General features: G+C 41.2%; 1 protein-coding gene across 1 annotated transcript in view; it reads right to left on the bottom strand.

Moving 5' to 3' along the window:
* Positions 1-16,674, bottom strand: part of Syt14 (synaptotagmin 14) — a 159,536-nt gene extending 142,862 nt beyond the window's left edge. Inside the window, exon 1 of the mRNA XM_038349751.1 lies at positions 16,636-16,674. The gene's annotated coding sequence lies outside the window, so the exon portion shown is untranslated. The remainder of the gene's footprint in view (positions 1-16,635) is intronic.
* Positions 16,675-18,742: the final 2,068 nt, after the last annotated feature.

Genomic DNA, 18,742 nt, shown 5'->3' with positions numbered 1-18,742 from the left:
ATGGCAAAAGAAGAATACTAAGTCTTTAGGCTTGCTTTCTTTTGTGTTTGACAAGGTATCACAGGATCACTCAGGCTGCCCTTAAATTTGCAGAAATCTTCCTGCCCCAGCCTCCCAAGTGAAGAAATTACTGGCATGGGGTCATGACACCCAGCAAGCAGAAACAATTTTTAAAAAATATTTAGCAGTGCTGGCTTTTAATTCAATCACACTCTGTGCTCCATCTTTTTTAAATTCATTTATTTTTGTGGTACTATCAATCAAAGACACAATCTCACTCATGCTAGACAAGTGCTCTAGCACAGAGCTAAACTCTCAATCCCCATTAAGATCCTCCTCTTCCTCCCCCTCCCCAGGGCGGGGAGCATGTTTCAAGATGAGGTTTCTTTGTGTGGTGCTGTTTGTCCTGGATCTCGCTCTGTCGAACAGGCTAGTCTTGAACTTGGGGATCTACCTGCCTCAGTCTCCCAAGAGCTGGAAGTAAAGGCATGCACCACACCTAGCTCAATCCCCATTCTTATTTCTAGAGTTAAAAAAGTATTTTTCCAAAGTTCTTCACTGATATCTTCTGTCTTAGTCACTGTTCTGTTGCGGTGAAGAGACATCATTACCACAGCAACTCTTAAAAAAGAAAGCATTTAGTTAGAGGTTTGCTTACAGTTTCAGAGGTTTAGCCCATCATCATCATGGTGGGGAGCATGGGACATGCAGGCAGATGCTGGAGCAGAAGCTGAGAGCTACATCCTGATACATAGGTAGCAAGCAGAGACAGACCGAACTTGGCATGTGTTTTTGGAACTTCAAAGCCCACCCCCAGTGACACATTTCCTCCAACAAGGCCACACCTACTAATCCTTCTCAAATAGTGTCACTCCCTGATGACTAATCATTCAAATATATGAGCCTATGGGGGCCATTCTTATTCAAACCACCATATTGTCTTCTATCCTCTAACCACTACAAAGATCTTCTGTTTTCTACAGGTTCTAAAGGACTCTCATTCACACTGGAATATATGTTGCTAATATGCATATATACTAGGCAAACTATGAACTACATAAAGATGGATTTGGTATACAGAAGAAACTAAGAGCAGGAGTCCTGTGCCAAAAAACTAGAGTAATACTCAAAAGTATCCACACCTATTAACCAATAGTCACTTACCTGAGGTCTATTATTTTAATTTGGGGTTCATAAAATATCTAAACTAATAAACATCAAAAAAACAGAATGCAAGGTTATGGGATACTCTTGAATAAAGAGAAACCTACAAGGCAAAAATGATACTATACATAAAAAGCACTTTCCAAAATGTATGTATGTGTTAGAATATGCACATGTACATATTCATACATATTCACAGAACTCATAACTCATCAAATGATATACACAAGCCATGGATAATTATGAACACAACTAATAAAAGAAATTTTTCAGCTAACTGTCAGGCTGTACTACCCATCAAAAGTCCTACTAATGCAAAGTATGTATAAATCTGTCGTAAGGATGCCCTCACTATAGATCAGACAGTTCACACAGGAGAGAAATCTGATGAATGCAATGACTGTTAAAAAGCCTTTAACAGATTTCAACAGATGTCAAGGAACTCATGGGAGAGATGCTTGTAATAAATGTAAGAAAATCTTTGGTATGAGATCACACCTCAGAAAGTATCAGTGACCTCATCTGGAAAAAAAAATCAACAACAACCTGTTTGGTATTCCAAATCCATCTTTTCTCTGGAGGTAAATACTTCCTTTATGATAAGTGGTACAAAATAATTCAACACCACACCCACCTGGCTGAAAAGCCTTTGCTATAAGCAAAAGAAGAAATTGTGTAAGGAAAATAGAAAATAATAAGAAACCTCAGGTAGATCTAAAACCATTGTCAAAAAAATCAGTTCATGCATGCATACACACACACAAACACACACACACACACACACACACACACACACACTTAAAATAGTTGAACAGGACACAAAGCACAGGAAAAGAATTTAAAATTATAAGACAATTTAAGTGGTGATTCTCAACCTGTGGAACATGACCCCTTTTGCAAACCTCTATCTCCAAAACTATTTGTATTATGATTTATAACTAGCAAAATTACAGCTATAAAGTAGCAAAGAAAATAATTTTATGGCTGGGGGTCACCACAACATGAGAAATTGTATTAGAGTTACAATTTGTGAAGAGGAAAACAGAAGATTGTTCATAGTTTAGGAAGTAAAGAGAGAAAAAAACAAAATGAGGTTGATGTGGGATTCCTCTCTGCATGCTGTGAATACGTTTTATTACCATTGGTTAATAAACAAGCTGCTTTGGCCTATAGCAGGGTAGAATATAGGTAGGCAAAAAAAAAAAAAACTGAATGCAGGGAGAAAAAGGCAGAATCAGACAGATGCCATTTAGCTGCCAAAGGAGAAGGAAGCCAGAAACTTACCGGTAGGCCACAGCCTTGTGGCCATACACAGATTAAGAGGAGTGTGTTAATTTAAGATGTAAGAGATAGTTAATAATGAGCCTAAGCTAACAGGCCAAACAGTTTATAATTAATATAAGCCTCTGTGTGTTTCTTTGGGACTGAATGGCTATGGTACCAAGCAGTACAGAAACTTCCATTTATATAAGGTAGAATCTTGCAGAATGAGTAAAAAAACAAAACAAAAAATCAGAATATTTCCAATCCCTCTCTCACAAAAACAAAATATACCAAAATTCCTATTATATTTTTCCACAAGCCCTTAAATTTATTCTGAAGACACATCTTTAAATTATTCAACTACTAGTGTTGTAAGGTGGGGCTGCTTGTTTGTCCCGGCTGCCCGGCTAGCTTAGCCCCAAAATAACCACACAGAAATTGTATTAATTAAAACACTGCTTGGCCCATTTGTTCTAGCCTCTTATTGGCTAACTCTCACATCTTGATTTAACCCATTTCTATCAATCTGTATACCACCATGTGGCAGTGGCTTACCGTAAAAGATTCAGCATGACTCTGGCGGCTCCATGGGGGCGCTCTCTCTCTCTCTCTCTCTCTCTCTCTCTCTCTCTCTCTCTCTCTCTCTCTGCCTTTCTTCTTCCCAGCATTCAGTTCTATCTTTCCTGCCTACCTAAGTTCTGCCCTATCAACTAGGCCAAGGCAATTTCTTTACCCATTAACATACAAACAGAAAGAATTCCTACACCATACTAGTACAGGGAACTTGTCCCTTGAGTCATCATTAACATATACACAGCACATAAGAATAACCAATAAGAATTCCGTGCTAAGGTGAACTGGTGTAAATAGTAGACTACAACCTGGTAACTTCCCAGGCTCACTGGCTTCCTAACATTCTCAGCCTGCTGTGAAGAAGCCTGTAGCCATGCAACTGAATTACTGAGAGCAGAAGAATATTAAGGAATGTGCATTGCCTCCAGGTTGGCCCATAAAAGCCTCTAAGAACAACCCTTTCCCTTTCCTTCATATTCCCTACTTGATGAGGAACATGGTAGCTTCCAAAGTGACATGCTAGAGTTGCTGGAGCCAGAGATGCCAAGAACCTAGACATGCAGTCCCATGAAAGCAATGTCCTATAGGCATTACAAACAACTGGCCTGAATTTCTCAGAAGAATAAACTTCTCTCCTGCTTGTGTCTCTGGGATTTGCTAAGCATACCAGCTAACTTATATATTAAGTGATATAATAAGCTGACTAGTTCCAAGTGTTCTTGCTTAAATGAGAAATATCTCTTTAAACAACTCATATAGCTGAATACTTGGTCCCATTTGGTAGCTCTGTTTGGAGAGCTTATAGAACTTTTAGGTCATTGAGCCTTGCTGGAGGAAGTGAGTCACTGGGAAAGGGACTTAAAAATTTATAACTTCACCACACTTCCACTTTTCCTTCTCTGCTTCCTGTATGCAGCTGAGATGTGCTCTCTTAACTTCATGATCCTGCTGCCAGGCCTTCCCCACCACTTCCTTAAGGTGCCTATGGTCATAGTACTTTATCACAGCAACCAAGACACTTAGGGAAGTAGAGCAGGCTAAGGATACATGCTACTGAAGCGGAGCAGGGTGGCGAGAGAAAAGAAAAATCTGAATGGCAAAAGACAACATGGATTCTAAGCTCTGGTGAAAATGGAGTTGAGCTAGAAGTGAAGTTGTACAAAAACATGATTGAAGAGTAAACAGCTTTACTACAAAAACTATCAATCACAAAAATGTAACCTCTGAAACTCAACCAAAACTTGTCAGGTTTTTTGTGGATATAGTCAACCAGGTTGGAGTGCCAATTTGTTGTAAGAGGCCTCTTGTTTGTTCCTGGCTGCCCAGACTCCATAAATAACCACTCAGAAACTGTATTAATTAAATCACTGCTTGGCTAATTAGCTCTAGCTTCTTTTTTGTTTGTTTGTTTGTTTGTTTGTTTGTTTTTCGAGACAGGGTTTCTCTGTGGCTTTGGAGCCTGTCCTGGAACTAGCTCTTGTAGACCAGGCTGGCCTTGAACTCACAGAGATCCGTCTGCCTCTGCTGGGATTAAAGGTGTGTGCTACCACCGCCCGGCTTAGCTCTAGCTTCTTATTGGCTAGCTCTTACATCTTAATTTAACCCATTTTTATTAATGTGTGTACTGCCACATGGCTGTGGCTTACTGTAGCACCTGCACTATGGGGCGGTTTGTGTACAGGGAAAGGGGCTGGAGATTTAAAAACATACACACAGAGACAGAGACACGGGGACTCAGGTAATCCTTGATACAAGAATGCCAACTTTACTGTGCTCCAAGGAAGCTTATATGGGGATCCTTAACTGATAGCCATGCCCCAGCTCTTGGGATTTTGAGCTGTAAAACCCACCAGAATCCACTCCCCTGCCATCAGGAACTCATGGGGGTCTCCTGCTCAGAGAAGCTGCAGGCACAGGAAAACAAGCTGTTTACTCCGTTCATTCCAGCAGGCAAAGAAAGTCAAGGGGCCAGGGGTCTGCAGCCCCCAAGAGCTTACCAGCAAGGTTCCATCCAGGGTCTGTCTCTGGTGTGGCTACATGGTATCTCCTGACTCTGCCTTCTTTTTCCCAGCATTCAGTTTAGTTTTCCCCACCTAGCTCTGTTCTACCAGATTAAGAGCCAAAACAGCTTCTTTATTCATTAACCAATAAAAGCAACACATATTCAGAAGGACTTCATACCACTAATTTATGCATTAATATATATTAACTAGTCTAAAACTCACCAGATGAGAAACACAATACTGTCATCCCATTCTGCATTCAGATGAGAACTGTAAGGTAAGAAGGGTCAGGCAACCTGCTGAGTTCACCCAGTTAAGCAGCAGCAAGAAGCATTATGGGTACTCCCTCCAAAGCCACTCATGAATTCACCTTCCCACAGCCAGGAAAAAGATGTCTAAACATTTTAAAAATGAAAAGGAACAGGAGAGAAACCTAAGAATATAAATATAAAGACAGTCAGGAAAAAAAAAGCTAATAGACTTAATTTTGTCTCTCAGTCTGAATCTGTTGCAGCTTCACATCTGAAAGTGCATCCAACACAAACTAACCCTTGTACGGCTCCTGACCAAAAGAACACTTTCAGACGAAATGAAAATGAAAATGAAACTACCACTTCTGCTACGGCTCAGAGCACATGATATACCTTGTTTACTCTGTCAAAACTTCAACTCCCAACCTCAAAAAAACAAAAACAATACCCACCTTCTATTAGAAACAATTGAGAAGATATACTTTATAAGAAAATATGCTTTTGGTTAAGTCATTAAAAATCAAATAATTATCTCAAATGCAACCTTTTAAAGATTTATTTATTTATTATGCAGTGTTCTGCCTGCATGTATCCCTGAAGGCCAGAAGAGGGCACCAGATCTCATTATAGATGGTTATGAGCCACAATGTGGTTGTTGGGAATTGAACTCAGGACCTCTGGAAGAGCAGCCAGTGCTCTTAACCTCTGAGACACCTCTCCAGCCATCAAATGCAACCATTAATTGTCTCATGGGCTGCTCCTGCCCATGGCTGGATGCGTCCCTCAGGGAAGAGCCATCCACAGCAGCAGGTGAGAGAGCTGGCCCTCAGGTCACAAAGTGAGAGAGCTAGCCCTGAACCTCACCTGAGAAAGCTGCCTCTGTTTCCTGTTTGGGCAACATACTAGAGCTGGCCCTGTTGTCTGGGTGCAGGTGAGCCAGCCCTGAGGGTGTGAAAGCCACAGAGCAGATCCCATCCCCCTCATCTGCCATGTCTTCCCCCTCCACACCTTGCTACCTGTGGCTGGTCCCAGAATCCCAAGAGTGAGAGAGCTAGCCCTGCCTCACACCAGCTGCAGCAGAGAAGAGTGGACCCTGCACCCTGACTGTGGGGTAGGAATGGGGGGTCTGGGTGAGCCAGCACAGAGGGTGTGGGAGCTGACCCCCACCTCCCTTGTATGTTCTTCCCCCATGTCCCCCAACACATACTGCAATCCAGAAAGAGGGCCCTGCACCTTGCCAGGCAAAGCAGTAGAGCTGACCCTGACAATAAGAGTGAGGGGAAACCAGATCTGAGGGCTTGAGAGCAGAGGAGCTGGCTCTGCTCCTTTCTGTAGGCTGTATTGGGTGAGTTAGCAGAGGCAGGGTGAGCTAGCAGAGGCAGTGTGAGCTGACCAACCCAGCTACCACCCAGGCTCAGAACTAGGGCTACGAGTTGGCCCACCCCAACATCCACTGAATCTATGAACTGTTGAAACCTGTGAAGGGTGTTAACATCCAGACAAACCTGGCCGTGCCCCTTGAGGACCTGACAGTGTGTCACATAGGCAGGCAGTATCCTGTCTCTTTAAAAAGTGAAACTCCGCTTTCTTCTTCTTCCCCTCTTTCTCTGCATCATCTCCCCCCCCCCCGTTTCTCTGTCTCTCTCTGTCTCTCTCTCTGTCTCTCTCTCTCTCCTCCCTTTTTCTCTTCCCTCCCCCATTCCCTTTATCTCAATAAAAACTCTTCACCTAAGCTTTGCCTGAATGGTGTATTTGTCTCTCACCTGCCATGAGACATCTGGCTCACACCCGCCATGGTCTCTGAAGTGCAGAATCACCATGGGCTCTTACCCACTGTGGTTTGGATCCACCCACCGCCAAGGTCCCTCTACTATGCAGAATCATAGCATTTGGTGTGGTGACTCGGACTGGTATGTACTTTTAGATCTGATACAACATACTGTATATGTGACTTAGTTCTGCTTTAAAATAAATTCTATATACTGATAAAAATTTAAGGTTATAAAGACCTATTTCGGGTTAACAAAAGCTAACTTAGAGATTTACAACATTCAGCCCTTTCTGTATTCACTATTGTCAGATTTTAGTGTTAAGCGTCTATTGCAAAAAGAAATTTTTCTTTATTCTTTTGTCCTGTACAAACATAAATCTGACCTGATAAGTTAAGGCCAGTCAAGTCAAGCTGGAGGAGTCTAGGCAAAACACTCCACAACCTCTCAGCTTGACCCAGCTCTCCATGCAGATCCTGTGCCATTGTAGTCATAACTCAGATATACCTGATAGACAGTCCTCAGATGCTCAAAGATCTGGAGAATATAGCATTTAAAATTTTTAATTAAAAAAGGCTTTTTGTAATAGAGAGATGCAGGTCAGAAAGCCCCATTTCCTCCAAAGAAGATAGATGGGCAAGGAAGAAGCTCCACCTGGAGCTTGCTTTACACTTGAAAGCACTAGCCATTGAGCAAACTGTTTTCCACCTCAACTGCTGCTAAGACCCTCTTCAACCTGGGGACAATGGGACAATGGGAGACTGCCATGTCTGCCTCAGTTGCCTAAGGGAAAAGGTAGGCAGGTCCTCTCACAAGTCCTTATTCCTCAGAAGCCTGTGGGATCTTCTGGGACCTTGCAGGTCTGGAAGACGGATGATGCCCTAAAGCCTGCCCTCAGCGACCATGGAGGACCCTGAGGTGGCTGTCTAGGTAGCCAATCAAGTGAGTTTTTGTCATTTGTAATCAAAACTTCAGGTAAAATTCATCCTTCTCAAGATCTCTGATGCAGTTTGACAACTGGTAGCTTTGCCAACTTCTCAGTTCTCTGTGTAAAATTCAGGTCACAGGTCTCACTCTCCTAGAGCCAATACTAAGTCTACATACAATTACCTCATTACCAGACTCAAAAAAAAAAAAAATAAACTCACAAAACAGATTTCAGTATAACTTTTTACCATTCCTTTGTTTAATAAAAAGTGTTTGAAGAAGCACAGCTTGAGATGTGAGGATCTAGGAGTGTTTCAAGGTCTAAGAAGGTGTTTTAAGATGGAGGATCTAGGAGAGTTTTAGGGTCTAAGAAGGTGTTTTAAGGTGTGCAAATGTAAGCTGTTAAGATGTGTAAATGCAAGTTATAAAGGTCTGAGGATAAAAGGCTTCAGTGCTGAAAAGAGAAAGTGATTTGAGATGTTTAAAAGAATAAAACATGTTCCAGATTGTTCTCTCTCAGTATGCTACTGCTATATTAGGACTCCAAGGGTCCACAGTCTTAACATTAATCAATAAAGTTCTAATATGCTATTCATCCAACTCTGACAGAGTACTAAATACCATACTATATCACTGTCACCATAGCCACAAGCTCAAGATTTCAAATTCCCGTTACTGGTTTCCTAACTATAGACCTCAAAGATACTTTTCATTGTGCAACAACATCTGTCACAGGTTTTTTTGGCATGCGGTTTCTACAATGTCAATTTCAATGCAGACTATAAACAGTGGGAATGTTAACCTGTCTAAAACTTATGTTTTCACAAACTCAAAGAATTCTTGTAAGTTTCAGAAAGTCAACTTGGATTCACCACAAACAGTTTAGATGTACCCCCTCCAATTACCAGGACCTAAATACCGTAAGCCTCCCCCCTTTACGCTGGTCTTAGCACCCCCCCCCCCCTCCTCAATTACCAGGACCTAAGGAAACGGTCTTCCTAAACTTAACCGTGTCCTCTGCTCTGCCAACACCTTGCTAGGTTCAAGAGGGCAGACAGTCCCCGGAGTCTGGACAGTGAAGTGAAGCCCTAGGCCATGGCCGGCATCCCGGCTTTCTCAGGTCCCCCAAAGACGGCTGATGCCCCAGAGGCGGGAAGTAGTTTCAAGAACTCCGTGCCCTCGCCGGGCGGTGGTGGCGCACGCCTTTAATCCCAGCACTCGGGAGGCAGAGGCAGGCGGATCTCTGAGTTCGAGGCCAGCCTGGTTTACAAGAGCTAGTTCCAGGACAGGCTCTAGAAACTACAGGGAAACCCTGTCTCGAAAAACCAAAAAAAAAAAAAAAAAAAAAAGAACTCCGTGCCCTCACTTCTCTGCCACACCTAACTCCTCACCTTTTTTTAATAAATAAAGAAGGAAGGAATGTTAGCATCCAAACAAACCTGGCCACGACCCTTGAGGACCTGACAGTGTGTCACACCTGTGTGCAGGGCAGGCAGTATCCTCTCTTTAAAAAGGGAAATTCCTCCTCCTTCTTTCTGTTCTTCCTCTTCCCCCATCTCTTCTCTCTTCTCCCCCCCCTTTCTCCTTTTCTCTCTTCCCTCCCCCATTCCCTTTATCTCAGTCACTTAAGCTTTGCCTGCATGGCATATTTGTGTCTCACCTGCCCAGGTCTCTAACACAGGGAATCGCAGTGAGCTCTCACCACTGTGGCTTGGACCCACTGACCACCAAGGTCCCTTTCCAGTGCAGAATCATAACAAAGGGGATGAATCTACAGATCCAAAGCAGCAGGATCTCCACGGACCAGGACAATACAGTATATGCGAGAGGAGCCCCTGTGAGAGCTCATTATTGGTGGTGTAGCAGAGACCAGAGGCCTTGAACCAGGCCATTGATTCCTGGTAGAGAACACTGGCAAGTAAAGATGAACAGACTAAAGGGTAAAAACTGTGTCTCAACAGCGACACGACAGCTTCCACAAGATTCTTCTTCTTTTGTTGTTTTGGTTTTGGTTTTAGTTTTCCTTTTAAATTTAGTTTTAATTGGAGGGTGGGGAGGTTGCAAGGGCAGAGGGCAGATTCTAGGAGACTGGAAGACAAATGGGATCAGAATGCATGATATGAAATCCATAAAGAATCAACAAAGGTTTAAAAAAGAGAGAAAAGAAAATATTGTTTTGGTTAAGTCATTGAAAAATCAAATAATTATCCCTAATACAATCATTAATTGTCTTTTTAAATTAAGTTCACTAAAGCAATCAACTTGTCTTCAGAGATGAACTACACACTAATATATTTTCATTTTTAAATAAATCAGCAATCATGTATAAATCAATAGCCTTTGTCTTTCTATATAACTCAATTTCAGGATGACCTCAACTGGCACCCTGGCTCTCAATACCATATCCCCCAGTTTCCCATTTGCTATCCTAATTTCCAGATTTTGATATCCAAACGCCTTCCTAACATCATCAATCAATGTTTAGTGAGCACCTAGAACTCAACATGTCCAAAATGGAACAAGTGACTTCTTGCGCCCCCACGAGCCCACTTCCGCTTCCCTCCACCTGCCCCATGTCAGTCAGCAGGATCTCCATCAAGAGTGCTCCCAAAGCACAGGCCGTAGTCATTTCTTACACATTTCAACATGAAAAGCCACCCTGAACCAAGCACTTCTCAGCACCGGCACTGGCACCACAGGAATCCAAGCCTCGTCATTTCTTGCCTGGAATCACCAAGAGCTTCCTAATGCTCTTCCAACATCAACTCTCATCCCCTTACTGGACATGTATGAGAGTAAATTATGGTACTGAAGAGATGGCTCGGTGGTTATGAGCAGATACTGCTCTTGTAGAGGATCCATGTGGGGGCCACTCATAACCTCTCGTAACTCCAGATCAACGCCTCTGACCTCCACAGGCACCTGATTCAGATGTGTGTCTGCACAGGCACACACGTGTATGAACACACACACAATTAAACAAACAACTATTAAGAGTAAATCACTTCACTTCCTGTCTAATTCCCCATTTGCATTTCATTGTGTGCAGTGAAACAGGTCACAAGTTTTATACAATCCAAACACCCCAGACCTCCCCCATTTTATTCCATGAACCTTCCCATGCACACTCACTACTTAGAGCCTTAAAGAGGCAAGCCTTGTTCTCACCTCAGGGCGCCTGTACTTTCCAGCTCGGTAACTGACTTCCCCATCCTTGTGTTTCTTCCTCACCAGGCAGACCTCTTCCCTCAGCTTAAATGTTATCTTCTCATGGGCTAAAGAAATGGTTCGAGGAGTAAGAGCATTTGTTATCTTGCAGAGAACCTGGGTTTGGTTCCCAGCATTCATGTGGTAAGTCACAGCTACCTCTAACTCCATTTCCAGAGGAACTGATGCCTTCTTCTGACATTGTGAGCACCAGACATGCACATGGTATGCATATATACACATACACACAGGCAAAACATTTATATTGCAAAATAAAATTCAAAAATCTAAAATAAAAATTTTAATTCTACCTTCTCAGAAAGATCTTACCTGACTAAACTGTTCTTTCTGAAATCAGTAAGACTCTCCCTTTCTTTTCCGACTCTTCTCCTCTCCTCACGGTTACACACACACACACACACACACACACACACACACACACACACACCATTGTATTCTACTGTTTTTACAGCCATTATAGATATTTTAGAATTATTTGATTTGTTTCTTGTCTATATCCTGTTAGTCCAAGCATTATAAGCTACAGGAGACCAGAACATTTGTCATTTATTAAACACAAAATTCCCAGCAGTTAGAACAGTGCCCACAATTAGACAAATGCTAAAATACTAAATATATATCAACACCTACAAGACAAGTAACACAAGAAACCCATCCTCTACTTCATAACCTTCAGGCCTTCAAGACACTTTTGCTTTCGATCCACTACAGAAGAAAATTACTAAATATATACATACACACACACACAGAGAGAGAGAGAGAGAGAGAGAGAGAGAGTAGGCTTCTAAAACTGTCTGTCTACCACTGCTGCCTTTCATAGCGCACTGGAATCTAATTCTACTCTCTTTCACCAAAGAGTAAATGGCTATCAGGGTGAAGAAGATACAATAAAGTGGACATACAAGCCAATTTCCAGGGCAGGCTTTAAAAAAGCTGCAGAGAAACCCTGTCTCGAATAACCAAAAAAAAAAAAAAAAAAAAAAGACAAAAAGGAGGGGGAGTTAGGGAGATAGTTAAGTTAGTCAAGTTCCTACCACGGCAGGCATGAGGACATGCATTCAGATCCCCAGTGCCGACATGAAAACTGGAATTGGTAGGAAATGCCTGTAATTCTAGTGCTATGGAAGTAGAGACAGGCAATATCTTGCTGTCCAGCTTGTTTAGACACATCAGCAAGCTCCATGTTCAGCAAGAGATGTTTCTCAAAAAAATAAAGCAGAGAGCAACACAAGAAGATATCTAATAAGGACCTCTGTCCTCCAAACACGCCTGCACATACATGTTCATACATACACGGGGAGGGATTCACATTCTGCACATATACAGCAGACTATATTACTAAACAGGCTTTCCCTTTCATCTCGGCCTCCTTTGTTTATTCCACCTCAGAAGAATAGGGTGGGGCTGGAGTGTACACTTGGGAGAAAGCAGAGCGCCACACAGCAGCACAGCAGCTCCATGCTCTCAGCTGCACCATAAAACAGAAACAGTGTTCTACAAACAGCTTGCCCTTGGCACACCTCAGATCTGCCCATTCTGGCCACTGCCCTCGACTGCCCTGTGCCCGCTTTCACCACTCTCTCACCCTCGTCTACAGAACACCTCTTGTCCTGAGGCTCATGCTTCAGGTCCATAATTCTTGTTTCCCATGTGGAATCAAAATAATCTGATATACAGTGGTGGTATATTTAGGTGACAACAATGTAATACATTTGAAATTAAGTTCAAAGATTAAATGGACCCTAATGTAGCACATACTGCAGGGTGAGAAGCTACGGAGCAGAGGCAGACCTTCCTGAAGCAGCGGGTTCTCTGGCGCTCTGCAGACAGCTCAAAGGCCTTCCCTAAGAAGAGTGAAAGGGCACCGAACCACTCTTCTACCGTCAGATCAGCAGCAGCAGTAACAACAAGAGTCTCCAAAAGACACTGCTGATAGAGCAAGGAGTTCATGTGTTTCTGGTAGGAATACAAAAGCATATAGTGAACAATAGGATTATCGTTCACTGTCAACTTGACAGGATATGGAATCAGCAAGAATGTAAGACTACACACACACACACACACACACACACACACACACACCTGTTAGGATTATTTTTTAATTTATTTTGAGGTTGAAAATACTTTATTATAGGTTGAAAAGTGGGAATTTAAGAGAAAGCAAGCAAGCAGGGCTCCTACACAGCAGGAATGGACCCCAGGATTATTTAGTTCTGCATCTGGACAGATCTGTGAAAGATTATCTTGACTAGGTTATCACCATTCCTTAAGCTTGGGTCTTGAGTTGCATAGAAAGGAGCAAGCTGGCTGACTGCACATACAACATGGCCAGCTGTCTTGAGCTCCTGCCACAGTGACCGCCTAACCATGACAGACTGCACATGGAACTGTGAACCAAAACAAGCACGTTTCCCTGAAGTTGCTTTTGCCAAGCATAATTTATCACCATAACAATAAATAGCTAAGACAAATATATACAATGAAATATATACAAGGAAAGTAAGTTTGCAATTTCTAACAGGTATATAATCATAAGCTTTTAATCTTAAAAGCAATATTCCTCTTCAGAGTTCCCTACCCACAGGTCTCCAGTAGTAAGTTCTTATACACACTTTTATAGAAATGATTTATACCTCTGAGCTGATGATATGTAGTTGACATTCTGAACTCAAAGCTGCTGCTTTGTGGATTGAGTGAAACACTTTGATTTTATTCCAGGTACACTGGAAATCCACAGAACAATTCCAACCATCAAAGTGATATAGTATAATTTACATTTTTAAAAATCACTGATGCTTATTACAACAAGGTAAGCATGTAAATAAGAAAAAGAAAACTACTCTAGTGGGCTAAGCAAAAGAAAATATTCAAGACTACAATGACAACGAATGGGGGAGGGGAGACGGACTAAAATACACTCCGAGTACAAATGACAACTGCACAGTTCCAGTGGGAGCTAAGAGACTGATTGAAATACGGGAAGATTCCTAAGTTAGGCCCTAAGCAAGCAGGGAGTGCTACTCACAGCTGAGAGGAGAAGGGCTCACTAGAAGGTGAAGGCTCACTTAAGGATTAAGACAGACTTTTAGATGAGTCAGTCTGCTACTCTACTGACATCAAATAAAAATATCCAGAAGTTAGAAAAAGAGCAAGAACTTAAAGGCCATCCATGTTGACTTTCTTCAAGGAACATTCAAAATAGCACAACTAGATAGAAACCACAGAAGGGAAGACAGTGAAGTTAGTCAAGCGCTGTACTCTCATGCAGTCTGTGCTGCAGACAGAGAGCATCCAGCAGGAGACAGAATGCACAAGGAAAGAGAAATTCACCACTGAGCATGGCATGGGGGCACCTTCTTGACATCCTAGCACTGCAAAGTGGAGACAGAAGTTTCAGAAATTTAATGCTGGCCTCAGACACCCAGTAAGTTGAAGGCCAGCATGGGATATATGAACAGCTACCTCAAGAAAACAAAGGGGAGGGCTGATTTGGTGTCATTTTATCAGAATAACTGGCACTAATTACTATGATTTTAGTTTGTATAACCTTCATATGCTCTGGTCTATGTAAGTCTAGCTTAAAACGAGGAAGTATTAGCCTTCAGTCTTAAATGCTTAAACATTTATGAAACATCAGAATATAATACCATTAAATGCTAAGGAAATAAAGATCTAAACATTTTTTTCATAAAGTGATTACAGTGTGAATAATTTTTTTAAATGTTAACTGGGCTAAAGTTGTAGCTCAGTAGTAGAGTACTTGCTTAGCACACGTGAAGCCCTGGGCTCAGTGCCAGCAATGTGTAAAATCAGGCATGGCACCAGCACACACCTGTAATCCTAACACTTGGCCAGTGGGGGTAGAAGATTAGGTCTCAAAAATCTTTCTCTGTTACACAGTGAATTCAAGGCTACCCTGAGCCACCTAAGACCCAATCTCAAAAGTATATAAATAATCACAGAATGAAGATTCCATAGCACAAAGAAAAGTGGAAAGGCTGGTTAAATACAAAGTAATGGGAGCAACAACCCTAAGAGGAGGAACATTCAGCCAGGTTACGTGGTCTAATTAAGATCACCAGCTATCCTGATCACCTCTCCCCAGTGTCCCCACTCAGTTTCCTGCCAGCTGTCTCTAGTCTTGTCTTGAATCCCTCTTCACCTGAGTCCTGCTGAAGTTGCTTTTGATTCCAACTGAATCAACTGCTTCTCAGGCTTTTGACTATGATTCCGAATAATCTGTATAGCAACTTTTGCTGACCCTCAAGTAAAACAATTTCAATAAGTTTATTGGGACAAGATAATAATCACTATAAAATTACTAAAACTCTCAATAGAATTAAAATAATTTGAAACACAAAATAAATAAAATATAACACAAGAGAAAATATTTACATAAAAATATATAAATTTGATCTTCACTATTTTTGATAAGATGCACAAATCCAGAAAACTGACTTCAATTTCTCCCTTTCTGGTACCAGAGGAAAGATACAATAACCTACATGTTAATGAAGAAAGTAGATTGTCTTTAAACGACAGCACTACAGGCAGTGACCCATAAATTAATTAGCATAACACTAGTAATAATCACATGGATTCACCCAAGATGGTTTAAAAAAATTTTTTCCCAATTCCAGAGCAGCTAAGGATTTTCCAGAGCTGTCAAGACTGAAAATAACTGACATCTGACTGCCCTGTCAGTTATACCATGTCTCACAGACACTGCTCCAACCTCTGCAAGGTGAAAGGTCAGGGTGGGCTTTGGGCTTCTGGCCAAACTCAGGAGTGCCAGCTCAGTTGCAGAAAAAAGAAAGAAAGACATGTTCTTGCTGAGACCCCAGCAGGAGCGGTCAGGGAATGAAGGTTTTTCTCTCCCTCTTGCCCTTTCTCCAGGTCTCCTCTCTTTACAGTGCCCAGAGCCAAGTTCCTTAAAACCTAGAGAACACCAGGTTCCTTGCCTTCCACCTAAATACCTGAATTACCTTTCCTTGGCTGCCTTGCTGAGCTACCTAGCTGCCAAGTGGCTCCTTCTAAAGGAAGCACAGGCAGTTGTTCGTGCCATGTGGTTGTCTGGGCTTTGTATATGTTCCCAATTTGAATTTCAACCAACCGTCCACATTACTCTGATGGGGTACAGTAACAGAACAGAAGCCAACTAGAGGCCGATATGCACCCAGTACCCAGATTCTGGAAGGGGACAGAAAATAAATAAAAGAAAATAAAGAAACCAGACTTTATTAGTTCATCAAAAGAAAATATGCAACCCTCAGTAGTCACGTAATAAGCAACATGGACTCCAGGTGTGCTCAAATCCATAATGCGGATGAGTACTGATATCTCTTAAATTCATGCCTTATATAGCCAAATTATCATACTAAATATCATACTAAAATATACTATATTCTAGAAAGCATTCATTTAGTACTTAAACACCCATACAGAGCATTGGCCTACCTTTTCTAATACAGATGAGTTCATGTACTCCACAGGTTCTCTCTCCACCTATAAAGAAAAAAGTTTATTAGCAACCAAAAATGCAGACAATGGCCTAAATTTTACTGTTACAAAGAACCATGCCAAATAGGTACCTAAAAATGATCTTAGGAAAAAGCTCCCTAATTATTTTCTTGAAGGTTAATGAAACTAAATATTACAGCCTGAATTTTTCTGAAAAATCCAGAAATGAAGGCTTTATTTGTGGAAAGATGACACTTCCTTATTTGGTAGGTTATTCCAGCTGGAAACCTCCTGGAAATAGTGACTGCATCACCACCTCCTATCCCCTTCCTATTTCCTAGAAAGAAGCACAGCAAGGAAGGACCCACTTTGTATCGGAGCCCTGGCATACACGGCTGTTTCTTTAACTGTCAACCCTATAGAAGCACCAGTTATAGTACCACATAAAGGATAAAGTGTGGCTACCCACTCTTACAAATTTGTAAGAAGACAAACAATAGATAACAGGATAAAAACATAATAACAATATAGTCCATACCCCCAAAAAACTGTTACGTCTTTGGAAAACGTTTCCCCCAATCTCATTTTCCAACGTGGTGGTCAGAAAAACACAAATACAGGAGAGTGCACACATGTATAAATACAGGAGAGCACACACATACACAAATACAGGAGAGAGCACACATGTATAAATACAGGAGAACGCACACATGTATAAATACAGGAGAGTGCACACATGTATAAATACAGGAGAGCACACATGTATAAATACAGGAGAGCACACATGTATAAATACAGGAGAGCACACACATGTATAAATACAGGAGAGCACACATGTATAAATACAGGAGAGCACACATGTACAAATACAGGAGAGCGCACACATGTATAAATACAGGAGAGCGCACACATGTATAAATACAGGAGAGCACACATGTATAAATACAGGAGAGTGCACACATTTATAAAGCCCCACCCACTCAGTTATCATAGAGCATGTCTCCAGTCACTGCAAACCACAGCAGACACAGCAGGTAGCCACCAACTCCGAGGTCGACTCATCTTCACAAAAACTGCCCCCAAATTTACATAAAGAATACTCTCCTGAGTTCTAATAGAAAGCTTATAAAATAATAGACATTTTTAAGTCTCATTATTTTCAATGCATTTGTAAAATCAGCCCAATGTTACTTGTGATTCATTCATTTTCATTGCTATACAAAATTCTACTGTTTAAATATACATAAATATATGCACAAGACTGTATATAGTTATACATAAACTTTAGTTCATAAACATTTGGACTGGCTTGAGTATGAGTTTGTATTAATTTTGCTAGAGGCCACGTAAAGTATGTCTCTTTAATACACATATGCATGCCTTTCTCCTGGCTACACACCCAGAACTGCTGGGTATACCTAGCAAGCAAGTGATGGAACTTTGTGGCATGCACACACGATGGAATGCTATAGTATCTACAAAAACTACTTGGATATTTGCAACAGTAGGGACAAGTGGTAAAAACACTAATCTGAGAGAAAAAAGCCAGACACAGAAGACAAATTAAACCCCATTGGAGGAGTGTGTTTCAGTGATCTACTGAACGGTATGATGGTTTTATGACAATTTATTATAGTCTTAAAAACTGACGAGACAGCAGGTTTTAAATGTTCTCACCACAAAGAATAAGTAGGAAAAGTGGCAGACATGTCTTGATTTAATATTCTACAATTTTGTACATATAAAAACACAACATTATAGCTCATAAATATACTGATTACTCTTATAAATATGTATTTCTTTCTCTCAAAAACATAATGCCACTACTCTAACGTAAGCTCAATAAAATTTTGTAGTATTCTCTGTATGTTTAACCTTATCAACTATACCTATGAATTACTTAATTTTACATAATACTAAATTATGCAAGCATTTTAGTTCATTATAGAAGCTTATTATGAACAGTTCAGTTACAAGAAACAGAATTCCTACAGTAATTATGTGAGAAATAAGAAGTGATATTCATTTTTAAAAGTGGGTCATGTAAGAAGCAAAAAAAAAAAATCTAGAAAACAGTATTTCTATCACCAAAGTAGGTTAGATC

Source organism: Arvicola amphibius, chromosome 12 (genome assembly GCF_903992535.2).
Source record: "Arvicola amphibius chromosome 12, mArvAmp1.2, whole genome shotgun sequence".
In the NCBI taxonomy this organism is placed as follows: Eukaryota; Metazoa; Chordata; class Mammalia; order Rodentia; family Cricetidae; genus Arvicola; species Arvicola amphibius.
Note: the sequence above shows the minus strand (reverse complement) of the source record. Positions and strands in the feature narration are given on the sequence as shown.